Below are 18,984 nucleotides of genomic sequence, written 5' to 3' on the forward strand. Positions count from 1 at the left end.
GTCTCCCCTGGGAAGGCTGGTTCCTGCTCTATGCAGCCCATCTCTGCGGACCTATGGGGAAGTCTCTGCTGTGGTCTTCTGTGGGTTCATCTTGTTTGGGACTCTGCTTCCTGAGCTTGTAAGTCTAGTGCCGTCACCACATTAGGGAAGTTTTTCCATCATTGTTTCTTCAATAGGTTCTCAATTCCTTGCTCCCTCTCTTTTCCTTCTGGTATGCCTATGATGCAAATGTTGGTATGCTTGATATTGTCCCGGAGGTCCCTTAAACTACCCTCATTTTTTAAGATTCTTTTTGCTGTTCTGTTTGGGTGTTCCCTGCTACCTTGTCTTCCAAATTGCTTATTTGAACCTCCGCTTCATGTAATCTACTGTTGATTCCCTCGAATGTATTCTTCATTTCAGTTATTATATTCTTTATCTCAGACTGGTTCTTTTTTATGCTTTCTATCTCTATTTTTATGTTTCCTGTCTCTTTCTTGAAGTTCTTACTGAGGTAAGTAAGCATCCTTATAACCAGTGTTTTGAACTCTGTATCTGGTAGATTGCTTGTTTCCATTTTGTTTATTTCTTTTTCTGGAGCTTTCTGCTGTTCTTTCATAGGACATATTTCTTTGTTTCCTCATTTAAGTTGCCTCCCTGTGTCTGTTTTTATGCATTAGGCATAGAGCTACTATGTTTCCCAGTCTTAGGAGAGTGGCCTTATGTAATAGATGTCCTGTGGGGCCCAGTGGGCCAGTAATACTGGTCACCTGAGTCAAGTGCTCCAGGTGTGTCCCTTATGAGGGCTGTGTGTGCCCTCCTATTGTAGTTGAGCCTCGGTTGCTGTTTGCACATCAGTTTGACCCTCAGGCTGATTGGTTGTGAGGACCGCCCAGGACTATAGTGGAGGAGCTGTCATGCAGGGGCTGACGTGACAGAGCAGGATTTGCTTTAGCAGGGCTCTGGTACCTGCCCAGTCTGCCTTTTAGGTGTGTGGTCTGTGGAGTGGCCTGGTGGTGCTCTGGTGCAGTCCAAAGCTGGCCACAGGGCGTGCTGGCCCCTGGGGCCTTCTGGGAGGGGCTCTGCCACAAGCCAAGTTCACTGCATTCTGTACACTGCTGGGCCACCTGGCATGGGCCACAAAGCAATCCACAAATATCTTCCACCTTCCCCGGGTGTGAAGGTGCCTTGGAGAGGCTAAGCTACAAACCGAGGCCAGCTGCCACTAGTCCTGGGCCTGGGGCTGCTTAGCAAGAGGTACAGGGCACACTGAGGCCAGAGGCTGCTTGTTTATGGTTTGTGAAATTTTGAGAGATCTTAACAAAGTCCACAGATGAGCCAAGACAGGCTGTTTGTATGGAAAGGCCACTGGAAGCAGCTTGGGTGGGCCCACAAATTGGATGGGGCAGGGTCTCAGGGAATCACCAAGGCAGGGCAAACAGTGTTAACCAGGTTGCTGGAGACTCAGATATGGTGACTACCTGAGTCTGCATGCTGGGAGGGGAAAGGGCTCAACAAAGAAACAGTAGCTTCTTCTAGCACTTCTGTCTAGGAGAAAGCTGCCCTTCCAGTCCTCCCCCTGTAGCCAGACAATTCAGTTCCTCCCTGTATGTCCTTGGCATCTTTCAAGCTGCTGCCCCAAGCTGGAACTCAGAGAAAGTGAGTCCATCAGCAAATAAGTCATGCTTCGGCCCTTTAAGAGGAACGCCTGGGACTGCAGCAGCCCTCCATCTCACTTAGCCATAATCTCCACTGGTTTTCACAGCCAAAATTTAAAGGGACTTCTCTTCCTGGCATTGGAACACTGAGCTGGGGAGCCTGGTGTGGGGCTGGGACCCCTCATTCCTCAGGGGGGACCTATGTAGCCAAGATATGCCTCCCAATTTTTAACCACCACATATGAGTATGGGGACTAGCCCATTCCATGTCTCCATCCTTCCTACCAGTCTCAACGTGGCTTCTTCTCTATATCCTTAGTTATAAGACTTCGGTTCAGCTGACCTCAAGTGATTCTCAGTGATGCTTGTTTTGTAGTTTAGTTGTAATTTTGATGTGGTTGTGAGACGATGTAAGCACAGCATTTACCTACTCTGCCATCTTGACCAGAAATATCCATGACAGCTCTTTTAAAATCATTGTCTGATACATTATTTTTATGTGTCATTTCTGGGTCTCTTTCTATTGCCTTAATTTTTATCCTGATTATGTGTCACATTTTCCTACTTCTTTGCATGTCTAGTATCTTTGAATGAAGGATATTGCAAATATGTCTAGTATCTTTGAATGAAGGATATTGCAAATATCAATTGAATGAAGGATATTGCAAATATTTCATTTTTTAAGCACTTGAATTTTGTTATTGTATTTTAAAAACAAGATATTTGAGCTGTGCTCTTACAGGTAGTTCATTTACTTGTAGATCAGCATGGTCCTTTCTGAGGCTTATTTTTAAGCTCTGTTGGGTGGATCTACAGTAGCTTTTACCCTGGTGCTACTTAAGTTCTGTTCCTAAGGTATGACTTTTCTAGGATTTCTACTGAATGTCCTGGGTGCTCACTGAAATATCTCCATGTGGCTAGTCAGAACTCAAATGTCTCCAGTCCTGTGCAACCTATAATTACCCAGTGAGTTACTCTTTTCCCTGGTAGTTGTTCTTTGTATGGACTTGTGGAATCTCACCTGAACATCACAACATAGCATTCAGCCGAAATCTCCCAGATACCATGCAGATTTATGATTTTTTTTCTTATCTTTGAAAATTCAACTTCCCTCAGCATTCCAAACATCTATCTCTGTCTTCTCACCTCTCAGCTTCTCAGCACAGCAAGACTGCTGCGCTCTGCTTGGATTCCTTCTCTTTGTACCATAGTTTAGAAAGTGCTTCAGGCAAAAAGCAGAGTATTGTGGGACTCATTTGTTTCCCTTCTTTCAGAAGTTATAGTCCTTGTGTGTCTATTTTCCAAAGACTGAAAAGAGTTGTTTCATTTATTTTGTCCAGTGCTCTGGTTGTTAATGGCAGAAGGGTTGATCTGGTATCAATTATGGGAATACACTCTTTTTAAATGAGGCTTTTTTGTTGTTGTTATGTGGTAATTAACCAATAGTACACCAGTTCTGGGGAAGGGCTTTTTTTTTATTCTTGTCTTAAACATTGTTGGGGAAAAAATAAATAGTGACTTTTTTGCTTCTGAAGACACATGATGCCAGGAACTGTTGCAGCAGCAACGATGAGGGAAGCCTATTTACGAAGACAGGCCAATGTGCTGAAAATGTCAGACTATAAAGAATGAAAACACCTGGGTCTGTGAAAACATCAGTGAGATGATATATCATAACCAACTCTGAAACTGTCTTAGCTCTAAACTAGCAGTTCTCAAAACTTTTGGTCTCAGGGCCCACTCTTAAAAATTATTGAGGACCCAACCAGCTTTTGAATGTGCATAGTATAGATATCAGTATTTACCATATTATTAATTGAAATTGAGAACAAAATGGTACACAGAATAAAGAAGGCTACCTTAAATCCCACTGATCGAACACAAAAGGTAGCTTCATTTTTCGTATTACCATATAATCTTTGCTTAACTACACAGATAGTTTAGGTACTTATAATGATCTATCATTAACCAAGCACTTCCCCCGTGAGCATTAGACATCAGTCTGCTATATTTAGTCTGCAAACATATATCATAAAAACAATGGTATTATGGATCAGCATGACCCTTAGCTATTGTAGAATTCAAATATTGTCACATCTCTTTATTTCACTTTTTTCCATTCATTCATTCATTCACTCAACAAACATTTATGGTGCTAGGCAATGGGGGTACAAATATAAATAAGACAGACACTGTCCCTGCCTTAAAGGATCTTACCATCTAGGAGGGGAGATGGACATCATCATGTGATATCATGCATTTATCCATATGAGCTATGCATTCATGTTATGTTTGCACAAGTGTCAAAATATAGAATGTCTAATTTCTTAATGCTCTTGCGAATTATGTACAAGTGACCAGATGTGGCAGCTCTGTGTGTTTTGGTTGACCAAGTTAGTTCCTCAAGGCTATAAAAGCAGAACCATGAAGTGTCTTCCACTTTTGTGGTTTAATCTCCAGACAGCACTCCATTCTACTTCCTGCCACAGGATGGGTAGTCAGAGAAAATGTTCTTTTGAATGAGGAGAACAATTAAGTATTCAAAATGTGAGAACAAGAAAACACAATATAAAAATAGAACTCACCAGCCTGCTTTATGAAACGTATTTGAAACTGGTGGATTTAATCGTAGCATTTTTACCATATTCCATCCTCTCTAGAGTAGACCACATTTATAAGGAGGAAGTCAGCAAAACATTAACCGTACCACTTACTCTATTTTTTAACTCTAGGCCAGTTATGAAGAAATCTGTTTTCTGTTTCAGTCATAGAACTAATCATAAATTATAAAAAAAATACCAAAAAACTTATTTAGAAAATAAAACTTCCAAGTTGATAGAATAGCACAATCAACCCTTGTGTACCCTTCCTCTAATTTCAACAGTTATTAATGTTTTGCCCATTTTTGCCACATTTGCTTGTATATGTATACTTTTTGGTCTGAATTATTTGAAAGTAGATTATAGACACCACAGCACCTCACCCCTAAAAGTTTCAGTACATACCTCATAAGGACAAAGACATTCTCATATAGAGCCACAATGTCATTACCACACCCAAGAAACGTTATCATTAATTTAATAGTAATAATTCAATAGTAGCCCTGGGATTGTATGTCAACTCAGCCCATCTTCCTGCTGGAACTAGCTGCCTGCCCCCCTACATGGGCACTGAGCCCTGTCCCAGCCCTGTCCACTGCCTGTCCAGAACTAAAAGCCCAACTTGGGATGCTGTTACTGTCCAGAGACTGCCAGGCACCTTCATTCACCAGTTCAGACCTTGGATGCTGATGCCTTCTACACCCCTAAACCAGTCCACCATTCTCCATCCCTGGGGGCCAGCCCCACAGTTAGGCTAATACCTCTTGACCTTTTGACCTTAATCTGTGGCCGTTTGTAGCTTCCCATTGATATTTAAAATGGCAAGATGTTAACTATACATAATAGGATCAGCCATAGACATTTCCAATGTGTTCCTTGTACATAATGCTGCCAAGAAAAATGCTTTTAGCAGCAACACCCATGAGCTTAAATGTCATTAATATTTGGGTTATAAAAGCGAAGTGCATTCCAGCTTTGTAGTAAGGGAAAATGCTTTGGAATGATGAAGATCAAATTGTTGAAGGTGGTGAGGGAGTGGACAGCTTTGACTCTTACTCTCCTCACTTATTTATTCTCTCAGCCTAAGCCTGTCTCTTGTAGCAGGGCAGGGAGAGCAAATTCTTTAGGTCCCAGTGGGCATCTGCAGTGACCATCACAGCACAGCATGCAATAAGCAAAGACTCAGTACCAAGATGAACAGGCATGTGACAGGCATTTGCCAGCCTTGGTCCCTGTGAGGTCATTTGCAGATCCAGGGAATGGCAAGGACTCTGCAGAGCACTTTGACCATGTTGACGTTCAAGGGCACAGGCTCATTTGAATAGGAGTACTCACTCCTATTGTCTGCCAGTAAAAGGAACTTGCTGCAGGAACAAAAAGCCTGAGAGAAAAGGAAAAAGCAGGGGAGTGAATCAAAATAGAAACAGGCTCAGTGCTCTGACAGGCAAGGTTCTCAATGAATCTGGTCCTTTAGTGAGTAGAAATATCTCATTTGAAATAGAGCCTCATCGGCAAGTTTTGGGCTTTCTATTTTGCCACGTTAATGCTCTGACAAAGGGCTGCAGCACTGCTGATGTAGGAAATGAGGGGGAAAAGTAGACATTAAATGGGTCTTCCATTCTTCCCTTTTATGCAGGAGGCTGTGTGCTGGTTACCTAGGAAACAGCTTGGATGTGAAACTCCAGAAAATGTGCTGTCAGGCAGCAGGAGATGCAATTGTTGATTTTTTTTGCTGGCATTGCGTGACACCAGGCCAGTTTCTTAACCCCTCAGAATCCGTTTCCTCCTGTGCAAGGAGAGAATATCTGCTTCGCAAGTGTGTGAGTGTATGTGAGTATGCATGTGTGTTTGTGTGTGTGAAGCACCTTAGCTGGTTGTAGAATACAGAAAGAGCTCAGTGTGGATTTCCTCCCTTCTTTCCTACTTGCCTCACAAGCATGCCACACTTAATGGGCGCCATTGATTAAATGGGATATAGATCTGATATAGAAACAATATGGGTAATGAATGAGAAGTTAATTCAAGTTTTTGTAACAGGAATGATATTTAGCACTTAATAGGAAAATTCATTATGTGGTATTAGATGATAAATCTTTTGTAAATCAAAAAATCATTTAAAATGCAAATACTTCTAATTTATCACCTTTGTGAATTTCAAATTTTTTAAATTTAATGTTGTAGATGTTCTCTGAATGAGTGCAGCTGCATAGCAGTGGTATGATGGGCCTCAGAAATCTCTTTTGTTCTGCTCGAGTTCAGACCAAATGAGATATGAGTGTGAGAGCTGGACATATCAATGGCAAAATGGCAGCATTATTACTGATAAAATATATGTTACTGGCCTGTGCAGCAACAATGGGCCTTTTAATGTTGCTCCCCAGAATTGGAAAGATTTCCCACTCCCCTCCCCATAGCACTGGACAGTTGTGGCCACTGCCTGCGGCAGCACCCCAGTGCAGCTTGCTGCTCAGCAGAGGCAGCCCACAGCACACTCTCAGTAAGCAGACCCCTAACTATCCCAGTAATGCCATAGAATTAGAGGTTGTTGACCATGCATGCATTAAAGACTTCAAAGACGTTAAGGCTACAAGTTTCCAATTTCATTAAGGAAGTGAATTCCCCCTTCAGGACTATGAGGCTCTCATCTCCCCAGCTGCTGGAGTTTGGGCCACTGATGGCCCTCAGCTGAGCCCCTCTCTTAGCATTACCTTCAGCTAAAGAGAGCTGCCTCATCCAAAGTTGTGGTCCCTTCCTCGGGGACACCTTATATGCAAGAGCTTGTCCATGGCAGGAAGGTACAAAGGTTTACCCCCCTTGCTTCAATTTGGGACATCTCTGAAGGCTCATCTGAACTCCAGTGCATCCCATGGGATTGGCTGAGCCCTTTATGGGGACTGCACATTTCAACTCCTCACTTCTCCCAATCCTGCTTCCTTCATACTCCAATATGCTTCTTCTGCAAATCTCTCTCTGTTTCCCAAGAAACTGATCTGACATAATTATTTTCAAAGTAATTAAATCATGCATTTAGATTGTACGGAGGCGACGGACTTCACCAGACAGAATTACATCTGGAAACTCACATTCTTCTGTCATTTTCTTGATATATTTATGTGATCATATTTGTTGTGCGGTAGACCCTGCTCGCCGCGCCATGTGTCACGCGGGGTGGCCTGTGGGGTCTCTGCTCCCGCTCCCCACATAAGAACGCAGGATATGGTGAGGCCAAAAAGGAACACCCACGGAGCCATAAGTAGGGGAGTCATACCACTATATTCTCGCTGGCGGCATCCGCCTCTCTGCAATCCACTCTTGCTAGCTCAGCCGCCATCTTCTTGCTAGCCCCCATTTTTTTCTGCTAGCGTAGCCACAGCAGTTATATTAGTGGCCAGTGGCTCACTGGTTACAGCTGTCGGCCAACTAGCCACAGCTGATGGCCATGCAATCACAGTTGATGGCCATTTACTACCTGAGCCAGCACCTGTCTATGTGAGGCCGAGAGCCTGGAAACTGCTTTCTGGGGCTCTGTCCCACAATATTTCTTCTTTTTTTTTGTTTTTTTATTTCTAATTCTTTCTCTGTGGTTCCTAGTTATTGGATGTTGGACTTCTGGCTGGTCTTCTAATTTTCTTATCAAATTCTTTCCTATTTTCCATCCCCCTCTCTTACTGTACTTTCTAGATTTTCTTGACTTTATCTTCCAGTGGCATCAATTAAGTTTTCATTTTCGCTCTTGTATTTTTTAATTTCTAAGAACTTTGTCTTAATTCTTTAAATTTTATATTTTTATAGCATTCTATTCTTATTAATCTATCATCACTTATCAGAGGAGATTCATGAGATTTTTCAAAGACATTTTTCTCTCCCTACATAATTTCCTCCATATGTCTTTTTTCTTTTTTAATCTTTGTTTGCTTGTTTGAGCCTCTGTCTTTCACGATAGAGGTTTTCTTTAGGTATCTGGCAATCTTTTGTGTGCTCCTTTTAAAGAGAGACAGGAAGAAGCTAACTGGGATCTCTGAGCCCATGGGCAGAGCTTTTGGACTTGAGGATTCATTAGATAAATTATGGGTGATCTGTCCAGTTGTTTGCTTGGGGAACCATCAGAGACAGTGTACAGATTGAATGATAGCTGAATATTTGCTCTGTGATAGTGCAATTTTATGTCTCAACTTGGCTAAGCTATGGAGCCCAGCTGTTTGGTCAAACAGCAGCCTAGATGTTGCTGTGAAGGTACTTTGTAGACCTGATTCACATTTACAAGCAATTTACTTTAAATAAAACAGATGACCCTTCAAAACATGGATGAGTCTCATCCAATTGGGTGAAGGCCTTTAGAACAAAAACTGGTTTCCCAGAGAAGAATCCCTTCAAGACTACAGAAACCCTGTTTGAGTTTCCAGCCTGCTGGTTTACCCTGCAGATTTTAGGCTCTATTGGTCCTGTTTCTAGAGAACCCTGACTGATACACTCTTCTTTGCAATATCACTTTTCTCCTCTACCAATCAAGAGGTGGAGTCTATTTCTTTACCTCTTAAATCTGGGTTTAGCTATATGATTTGCTTTTGCCAATGAGACATTAGCAAATGTGATGCAAGCAAAGATAGGAAAAGTCCTTGTGAACTGGAGCTTGCCCTCTCCTGCCACTGGGGACCCTTTTGCCACCAAAGGAATAAGCATGATTAACCTGATGGACAATGAAAGACACAGGGCTGTGGTTCCAGCTGACATCACGCCAACTGCCAGACATAACATTGAGTCTCTCACTAGACCAACAAGCCTGTCAACCACCAGATGTGAATGAAGCCACCCTAGAATATTAAGCCCCAATGGAACTGGCCCATAAAAAGAAATTACTCAGCCAACTCTCAAACTTGTGATTTATAATAACTATTCTGGCTTTTCACGAAAATGGCGCCGAAAGCAAAGAAGGACGCTGCTGACCCTCCCGAAGCTGAAGCCAAAGCAAAGGCTTTAAAGAAAGCAGAGCTGAAAGGCATCCACAGCCACACAAAAAAGAAGATCCGGACATCACCCACCTTCCGAGGGCCCAAGACACTGCGGCCCCGAAAGCAGCCTAACTATCCTCAAAAGAGCCCCGGGGAGAAATAAACCTGACCACTACGCCATCAGCAAATTCCCCCTAACTACCGAGTCAGCCATGAAGAAGATAGAAGACAACAGTACACGTGTGTTCATTGTGGACGGCAAGGCCAACAAGCACCGGCTCAAACAGGCTGGGAAGACTGCTCTGTGACACTGACGTGGCCAAGGTCAATTCCCTGATCAGGCCTGATGGACAGAAGACCGTGTATACGCTCAGCTGGCTCCCCACTAGGATGTTGCCAACAAACTTGGGGTCATCCAACCTGAGTCCAGCTGGCTGATTCTAACTACACAATTTTTTCACTGTAAAAAAACAAAATAACTGTTTTGTCTTAATCCACAAAATTTTGGGTTAGTTTGTTACACAGCAAAAAATAGCAGATATGATCATTATTATTACATCTTTCTCCTTGAAATGATCATATCCCCCAGAACATCCCTGCCGATATCCCACGTCTTATGCCTGCTGCCAGCATTCTAAGAGCTGCGTAGAAGCCTGGAGGTTTCAGCATTTAGCGTGTAAATATTTACTTAATCCCCTGAATAAATTAGGGCCAACTACAAACTTCTAAAGGGCACAAAGTATCCACATAGAAGCCTACCCTCACTTCTGACAAGTGCAGATTTGAGAGGTTCCCAAAACTACCCTCAGTTTTCATAATTTGCGAGAGGACTCACAGAACAGAGTGAGTCACAGAACTCACTGACAGCTGTTTTGATTATGGTTTATTATGGGGAAAGGATACAGATTAAAATCAGCCAAGGGAGGAGACACAGGGCAGGAGTCCAGAGGGCTCCAAATGTAGAGGTTCCAGTCGTTCTCTACTCATGGAGTAATGGACAATGTGAACTCCCATAATCAATGTGTCACAACAAGCACTGAGGCCTGCCTACCACGGAAGTCCTCCTGAGCCTGTGCTGTCCAGAGTTTTATTGGGCTTTGGCCACATACTGCCCACACAGCCAATCTTTAGTCTCCAGCCCCTCCTGGAGGTTGGGCTGATACCTTTAGTCTCTAGTTCCTGGGAGATCTGAATTGGTACCATGTGGCCCACAGTCCCTGTCACAAATCACACTGATAGACTGTCAGGTGCACAAAGCCCCCAAGCAAACAAAGATCCTCCTATTAGGCAGGACATTTCAGGAGCTTAGAAATCACCTCCCAGGAGCCAAGGGCAAGGGCCAGATATGTCTTAGGGTAAGAAGAATTATTCACTACACATGCCATCCTCTGACCTTTGGCTGAGACAGGACCTTGTGGTTCGGCTCATGCCTCCCTAGAAAGAAAAGCCTATTCTGTGTGATTTTGGATGCTTGCAGATGTCTGAGATTAGCACATTCTTGTATTGCAATAGCCTTTTTGGTTAAAGTTGCTCCATATCTATGACTGGATATGTGTTTATTTGACAGTAGGGTCCCGGAGACGAAGATGTTAGATAAATTCCCTAAATGAGCACCATCTAGATATGGTGACATGTAATGCCACTCTGGCTTCCTGTCTGCCAGGCAGCAGGTGACAGCATTGGGGCTGCAGTTACCCACCACAGTGGGCAAAGCAGGAGCAGGCATGGTACATGGGTGTGGGCCGGCATCCGAACAAGGACATGGTCTCTGTCAGAACAGCCATATTGCCCACCCCAACCTCCCCACCCCCTTCTCTGCTGCAAATTCATAATAGAGTCTGCGCCCTCACCAAGGCTAGCTCCATTCACTGCCCCAGTCGTACTCCCAGGCTTCTGCCTGCCCTTATCCCTCGCCATCCCCTGCTGTGCTCAGTGGCCAGAGGCAAGTGTGGATGTCAGTGGTATAAAACTGCACTGTGTGGAGGGCTAGCTGGGGTTTGTGCCAGAAGACACTGATTCCTAAGGCAGCCACAGGGGGAGATCCACCTGGTCCTCAGTCCTGCCAGGACCCATCTGTCAGCTGGGATGCTGCAGCATCAGCCCTGCCTGGGGGTGACAGCCTCCCTGGCAACCATGGCTTCCCCAGAAGGAGATGTGCTGTGGCCACCCTTCTCCTCTGTCAGTGCCCCTCCCAGCTTTTCAATTGTTGCCATAATATGGCCGCTGCTCTGCGGATTTCCAAGCCCCTCAGCAGCAGCTGCTGGAGGAAGAGAGGCGCACAGCTATCTGGTCTGTCTAGCACTCTTTAACTGTCTGACCACGATGGCCACTCTTCCAAGGACACGAGAAGAAGAAGTGGGCCATCCTTTCTGATATTTAGGATGCTAGGCCATCACGTGGTTTTGTTTCTTTTTTTCAATTTCCAGTTTTGGGAGGTCATCAGTGATGAGCATGGGATCGACCCCACTGGCAGTTACCATGGAGACAGTGATTTGCAGCTGGAGAGAATCAATGTGTACTACAATGAAGCTGCTGGTGATTATTTGCATATGGTTTGCTTTTCAATCAGTCTTGCTTTCCATACTGTGGCAGTTGCAATGTACTAGAGACATGCAAATGACAAATAAATGCTTCTTGCATACATTTTAAATGTCAACTGCTAAAAAATACACTCTATGGTTCCTTAGGACTGCTGCATGTTCGCCATGACTAAGCATGCCCATCAGTTCCTTTTTAAAGCAGAGAAGCTCCCCTATTCTCGTACTCTTGTCTCACGTGCTGGAACTTTCTCTAATGAATTCTGCTGTGAAAGGCGCATAGAGTACTATCTAGTCTGCTTCCTTTGCCAACCGCAGGTCTAAGTCCAGCTCTGTTCCCGCAGGAAACAAATACGTACCTCGGGCCATCCTTGTGGATCTGGAACCAGGCACGATGGACTCAGTCAGGTCTGGACCATTCGGCCAGATCTTCAGGCCCGACAACTTCGTGTTCGGTACGTAGTCATGGTCAGTGGCGACTGGCTCAAAGAGTCTTCCTCCTAAACACCGTGGAAACCAGAGTTCTTAGGGCCGAATGCCAAGGTGGACACTGCGTGACCACAGACAGCCCTGAGTCCTGACCTAACTCCACCTTGTCCACGGGCAGTAACTCTAGACAGCTCTAAGAACAGTGTCAGCCTGCAGAGGGCTGCTGTAGCCCTCCTACTACAGAGCCGTCTGTGAAGGGGAAAGAATAAAGAGAAGAAAAAAGCTTCAAATGAGTTCATAGGCAACTGGTAATTTGAGAGGACTGGTGACAACAGGTAACCACTTCAAGAAGCAAAGGCCAAAGGCACAGTTTATGACCAGAAGTGAGACAACTGCTTAGAGCCCGTGTTCTCTTCTGATCTCGCTGTGACTTTGCCCTTACCTGTCAGTTGGACCTGCTTTAAGTTTATAAATACTGAATGCAGACCTGTGCACACTGGCTGTGAGCATGATGCCCTTTTCCCAGTATAGGCCCTGACGGTGTCTGAGCTCACTCTGAAGATAAAGTGTCCTTGCCCACAATCCACATGCTAACAGCAGAGGGAAAGGATGGGTGAGATGGTTCTTAGCAGCTCCACAAAGAACCAGGACAGCTTTATAGGATTCACCAGTATGATGAGGCTGCCCAGAGCCTCAGAACTGCATTCATTATAGTTCTCAATTAAGAACAACCCTACTGTGAGTGAAAAGGGGAAGGGATTGAAATATGCAAATTGCCAGTTATACAGTCACACAGATGTGCAGTCAACGGGGAATATAGTCAATAATACTGTAATGATGATGTATGGCGTCAGATAGGTACTAGACTTATAGGGGTGCTCATTTCGTTAGTTTATAAGTTTCTAGTCACTATGACCACTATGTTGTACACTTGAAACTAATATAATATTGGATGTCAACTGTAACTGAAAAAAAGTTTCTTTAAAGAAAAAGGAAAAAAAAAGTATAACTTGATAAGTTCTGAATCCTGTGCTTCCCCAGATTACGAAGGACTCAAATCCTGTGTCACAGGGGGATGTGGGGGCCCAGGAAGGGACTGAAAATGTTTAGCTGGTATAGATATCTGAAAAGTGTGGAGAAGACAGTCATCAGCTAAGGGGCCAAACCAGGACCGATAGCTGAATGGCAGGTGTAAGGAGATGTGGAGAAACTTTCTAACAAACATGTTTGTGGCCCGCACTGTTGGTACCCGCCTATATTCCTTTGACCCTCATTCTTCCCAGACTCCCTACTGCATGTCCTACCTGTAACACCCCTTTGGAAGGAGAACCCATTCAAGGACAGTCTGGAGGTGGATAGTCCAGCTTCCTGACTTTCAGGGGGACTCTGAGTGATGGTCCACCTCGTCTCTTACAGACCCCCCAGTGTGAAGCCCTGTGCCCACAGCAGTAATCTGCTCACAGGTGCAGCCTGATGGCTTCCTTCCCTCTCTCAGCTCAGTTCCCCAACCCCCTCCTGCTGCTTCCTGCGATCAGCTCCCTAAAAAACTTCCACTCAATCCTTGTCTCAGATTTGCTTCTGGGGTCTGACCTAGACACTCACCAAAGAGGAGATGGTATAGTAGTTTTCTATTGTTGTGTAACAAGTTACCACAAACTCAGGGGCTTAAAACATCATAATCGTCTAACAGTTTCCATGGTCAAGAGTCTGGCATGGTGGGTCCTCTGCTCAGGGCCTCACAAGGCTGACCACCCTGAGCTGCTCCATCTGGAGTACAGGGCCGTCTTCCATGCCCCTCAGGCAGTTGGCAGAATCCAGCTCCCTGCAGACGCAGGTCTGCGGTCCGTTTGGTTGCTGGCTGTTGACCAGAGGCTGTCCTCTGCTCCTAGAGACTGCCTGCCATTACCTGCCACATGGCCCTCTCCACAAATGGCAGCTGCCCCTTCAAAGCCAGCAGGAGGGTATCTCTACTGCTTCAAAATGCTGACCTTCTCTTCTGCTACCAGCTGAAGAAAATTCTCTGCTTTAAAAGGGCTCATGTAATTTGGCAAAGTCCACCTGAATTATCTCCGTATTTTAAGGTCAACTGATTTGAGACCTTAGTTACATTGGTAAAATCCCTTCACAGCACCTCAATTAGTGTTTGATTGAACAACTGGGAAAAGGTGTGTGCACTCCAGAGCCGGATGACTCTTGGGGCTGTCTTAGAATTCTGACAACCACCAGTGGGCAGTTTGGAGAACAGAAGGATGTTCTTTGGAACATCTTGTTCATAGAGTAACTGACTTTTCTACTTCCTATCTGTGGGGACAGAATCCCAAAAAGCAGTTTCCAGGCTCTCGGCCTCACATAGACAGGTGCTGGCTCAGGTAGTAAATGGCCAACTGTGATTGCATGGCCATCAGCTGTGGCTAGTTGGCCGACAGCTGTAACCAGTGAGCCATTGGCCACTAATATAACTGCTGTGGCTGTGCTAGCGAAGAAAGAGGAAAGAGAAAATGGGGGCTAGCAAGAAGATGGCGGCTGGGCTGGAAAGCGTGGATGGTGGTTTGCGGACAGTGTGGACCCAGCCTCCAGTGAGAATATAGTGGTATGACTCCCCTACCTATGGTTCCGTGGGTGTTCCTTTTTGGCCTCACCATGTCCTGCGTTCTTGTATGGGGAGCGGGAGCAGAGACCCAGCAGGGTCTCCTGCACGACACTAGCAGTATGGCCTGGGCAAGCATTTTAATCTCTCTGAGCCTTAGCTTCTTTTTCCAGAAAATGGTGGTCCTTGTACTTACTTCAGAAGGTTATTATGAGGATTAAATGGAATAATTTATGTAAACTACTTGTCACATGATGTAAACATTATGTAAACTACTTGGTGCTGCCATGAGCATTCTAGTAAGGAAGGTATTCAAAGAAGGGCTACATGACTTCTTGTCAGGAACTCTACAAGGGGAAATCAAGACAGATTAATTTAGGAGTATCTGTTAATTTTTAGAATATATGATTTTCAGGTCCCTTTTGATCACAGATGGCTGTATGTGAATATTCTTGGAAGAGTTAATATACTTACTTATCAGAATAAGGCCTTAATTGATTAGTATTAAATTATTTCCTTGGTACAGATTTTCATAAGGGATGGAATCTGTGTGCTCAAATTGGGGGAAGAGTAGCAAGAGGTGGGAAACAGAATCAAAAAGGAAACTTAACCACCCTTACAATTTCACTTAGGTTAAGTTCCAATTTAGTGAGTTCAATTTGCAACTGTAGCTACAATGAAAATTTCTGTCTTAGTCTGGCTCATAGTAGCAACCTAAGATTTCCTGAGGCAGTCCTGCAGGGCAGAGACTCTTCTAACTTACTGCTGACATGTGCTTCCTAGTTTTCTTGTCTTGCTCTTTCATCACTTCCTTTTAGCCCAGATCTAAGATTGGACAGCAGCTTCTGATCCTGGCATTAATTTCTGGTCAGACTTGATAGCTCATTTGCTGACTCAGCAGCTCCAGATCTTGTTGGGCCTCCGTCCTCCCTTACTCTTCCCGCACCCAACCTATTGACAGCCTCAGCCTCTGCATGATGTTCAGCTTCATTTCCCCAGTGTCAGTATTGGCATCTGTGGGGGCAGAGCCCCAGAAAGTAATTTCCAGACTCTCGGCCTCACGTGGAAGGGTGCTGGCTCAGGTAGTGGATGGCCGTCGGCTGTGGCTGATTGGCCGTCAGCTGTAGCCATTGAGCCATTGGCCACTAATATAACTGCTGCAGCTACGGAGGAGAGTGGAGGAGAGTGGAGGAGAGTGGAGGAGAGTGGAGGAGAGTGGAGGAGAGTGGAGGAGAGTGGAGGAGAGTGGAGGAGAGTGGAGGAGAGTGGAGGAGAGTGGTCGGTCAGTTGCAGAGAAAACGGACAGCAGGTCGCACGTCCAGTGAACCCAGCCTCCAGTGAGACCGTAGTGGTATGACTCCCCTACCTATGGCTCCGTGGGTGTTCCTTTTTGACCTCACCAAATCCTGAGTTCTTGTATGGGGAGCGGGAGCAGAGACCCCGGTGCAGGCCGCCCCGCACGACAGCATCTCATCCAGATCTATTTACCTCATTAATTACAAAATTATCCAACCTTAGAAGTCATCTGTGAATTAGCACAATATACAAGTATTCCATGAAAACAAAAATTTGACTTTGAAACACCCAGTACAAAGAAATGTCTGATTGAACATTGCTTCTCTATCCTATAATTTACCCAAAGGCCGACCTCCCCGCTCTTCCCCCAACAAACGAACAGCAACAAAGCTGCCCTTGGCCAGTGCGCCCCCTGCTGGCCAGTGAGGGGAGATGACTGACCCAAGACCTCACCACCTCCTTGATTTTCGTCAAGGTAACTGTCCACACACCTGTTCCTCCCTTTCCTTTTCAAACATTCACAGCTCTGTTAAACCTCTTTCAGATGATGCCTTTCTAACTTATTTGTCTCCATAGTCTTTAATCTCTTTCTTCTAGTCATCAAAAAATTCTAATTATTTCTTTATGTCCACAAAAATGATACTAATAGTGAGTGATGGATGAAGCAAGTTTAAGAGCTTTGTAGGTCCAAGGTACTCTTATTTTTGGAGGCACCATGCCACATCATATCAAAAATATTTTCATTTCTATTTTGTAAAATGTTTACATTAATTATAATTTATGTTATGATGTAAAAGTTAAGTTGCATTTGACTAGTTGATGTGAGGTGCTCTATAGATATGTAACCAAACATTTATTAATTTTACTATTGCAGTTTTCTTTTCATATTTTGGAATTGTCACCCCACCCCCCTACTCCAGCACCCCATCTAAATATCTTAGGTCTCGAAAACTAGATGCTTATTAGTGCCTAATGGTAAAATTGACCTTTCTGATAAGATTAAAACAGTGGAAGTAACAAGTATTCCTTCTAATTAAGAGAAACAAAAGACTACTGGCAGTGTGTTACACAAGTATCAGACATATGAGTGTTCAACAACATTTGGTATAACCATATAATAAATTTTACAAAATCAATCCGCCACATATTTGAAATGATGCCTATTACTATGTTTGTACTACAGGAAAATAAGGCATAAATAATAATTGATAACAAATAAGAGTATTTGTACACAAATTGAGTATTTCTGGGATTTAGTCAGAAACAAAAGAAAAAACCATGAATAAGAAACAATTTGGGGGTTTCTCTGAGGACTCCTGGCTGCACAACTGAGGAGGCCTTGGGAGATTGGATTTTTCCCGAGTTTAAAATAAAAGGCACTTCATATTTTGAGCACATTTTCCCCCTAGGTATTTTATGAGTTTGGTGGTGGTTGGTTGTTGCTCCCACTGCGAAGACTATTCTTGAGAAAGCTGTATAGACCATGTTGTTGGTGGGGTGGGGGAAGGGGGAGAGATTTCTATATTACAGGCTAAAACATTGGCAGTTTTGGAATGGGCACAGATTAAGGCATGGAACGCCTTCCAGGAGAGCAGAGCTGGGAGAGGGGCAGTGACAGAAGAGAGGAGGGCTGCAACAGCAGGACCAGGACACCCCGGGTGGCAGCTTCCCCTGACCCCCCAACCCCCACCGCACCAACTTGCTGTAAGCCCCTCCCAGCACATGATCAGCAGAAGACAGAATTATTAGGCTCTGCACAACCTAACTAGCTTTCTCACTATGGGGAGGAAAATGTTGACGTCAACCTTTCCGTAATTGCTCTTTGCCTTGAAACTGAAACAGAACAAAACTTGAGCTTTGGAGCTACTCAGAAAATGACAAGCATCTTTTCTGCACCAGGCTTGGCCCCATGAAAGTCAGCATGGTTAGCCCCACCAAAATTCTTTGGCAACTCAGATTTTGTCATGAAAAAGCCTGTTTTCAGAAAATAGGTGGCGAGGGAGTCAGAACATTGGAAAGTGACAGGAAAAGGTTCTCTTGGGTTCCAGTCCTCCTCCAGGAGCTGGTCCAGTCTTGGGGGTGCTCGGGCTCAGAATCATCCTCAAGGCATGGGGACTCCATTGACCCACAGACCCTAGAGGGTTTGGGTGAGACAAAGAGCATGGTGCCTCAGCCCACTGCTTGAGTTGTGCTGCTTGTTTGTTTCTACAATAGCACCTTTCCTTGCTGTGGACAACCTCAAGGACTAGGGGTCAGGATTATAATACAGAGGTGTGTACACAATGTTATGGGCACAAAGGAGGGAGCATCACAGAGAAAGTGACATTAGAGTTGAGCCTTGATTTATGGAGAAGATGTCCTGGGGGGAGGGAGGGAGGGAAGGAAGGGAGGAAGGAAGGGGGAAATTGTAATACCAATTATAATAACTAAAATTTATATCACACTTACTGTGAGTCAGGCGGTATTCTAAGTGCTTTCACATATTCATTTATTCAATTTTTGTAATAACCCTAGGAGGTAGGTACTATTATTATTCCCACTTTACACATGAGACAATTGAAGCACAGAGAGGTTAAGTAACTTGCCCTAAGTCACACAGCTAATAAGTGGCAGAGTCAGGATTTGCATCTATTCTGCACAGGGCCTGCGCTCTGAACCACTCAGGGAATGTGGGGGTGGGCTGAATCAGGGTGGTGGGGGGGAATTCATTCCAGTCATGTGAACAGCCTTGGCCATGTGAAGCAGAGAGTTTGCGCGGAATTCAGCATGGCCCAGACACTCTAGGTCAGGAGTGTCCAAACTGTGGTCTATGGGCCAACTGCGGCCTATGATCCGTTGTTAATTGTCCCGCAGCAAATTCCAAAAATATATTTAGTTTACTTAAATAAACCAGGTTAAGCAATACATACTTCACCTCAAGTTAGTGGCCCGGCTGTTTGTGTATTTTAC

At 44.5% G+C, this 18,984-nt stretch overlaps 1 long non-coding RNA gene and 1 pseudogene across 1 annotated transcript; both read left to right on the forward strand.

Annotated features, from left to right (window-relative positions):
* Positions 1-18,392, forward strand: LOC141572163 (uncharacterized). Its single transcript, XR_012497356.2, has 3 exons — positions 1-118; positions 11,613-11,721; positions 12,068-18,392. It is a non-coding gene; the product is annotated as an uncharacterized LOC141572163 (long non-coding RNA).
* On the forward strand, positions 7,837-11,722 carry LOC141572162 (large ribosomal subunit protein uL23 pseudogene; annotated as a pseudogene).
* Positions 18,393-18,984: the final 592 nt, after the last annotated feature.

Source organism: Rhinolophus sinicus, chromosome 14, assembly GCF_057876585.1.
Source record: "Rhinolophus sinicus isolate RSI-liver-muscle chromosome 14, RSI-T2T, whole genome shotgun sequence".
Taxonomy (NCBI): Eukaryota; Metazoa; Chordata; class Mammalia; order Chiroptera; family Rhinolophidae; genus Rhinolophus; species Rhinolophus sinicus.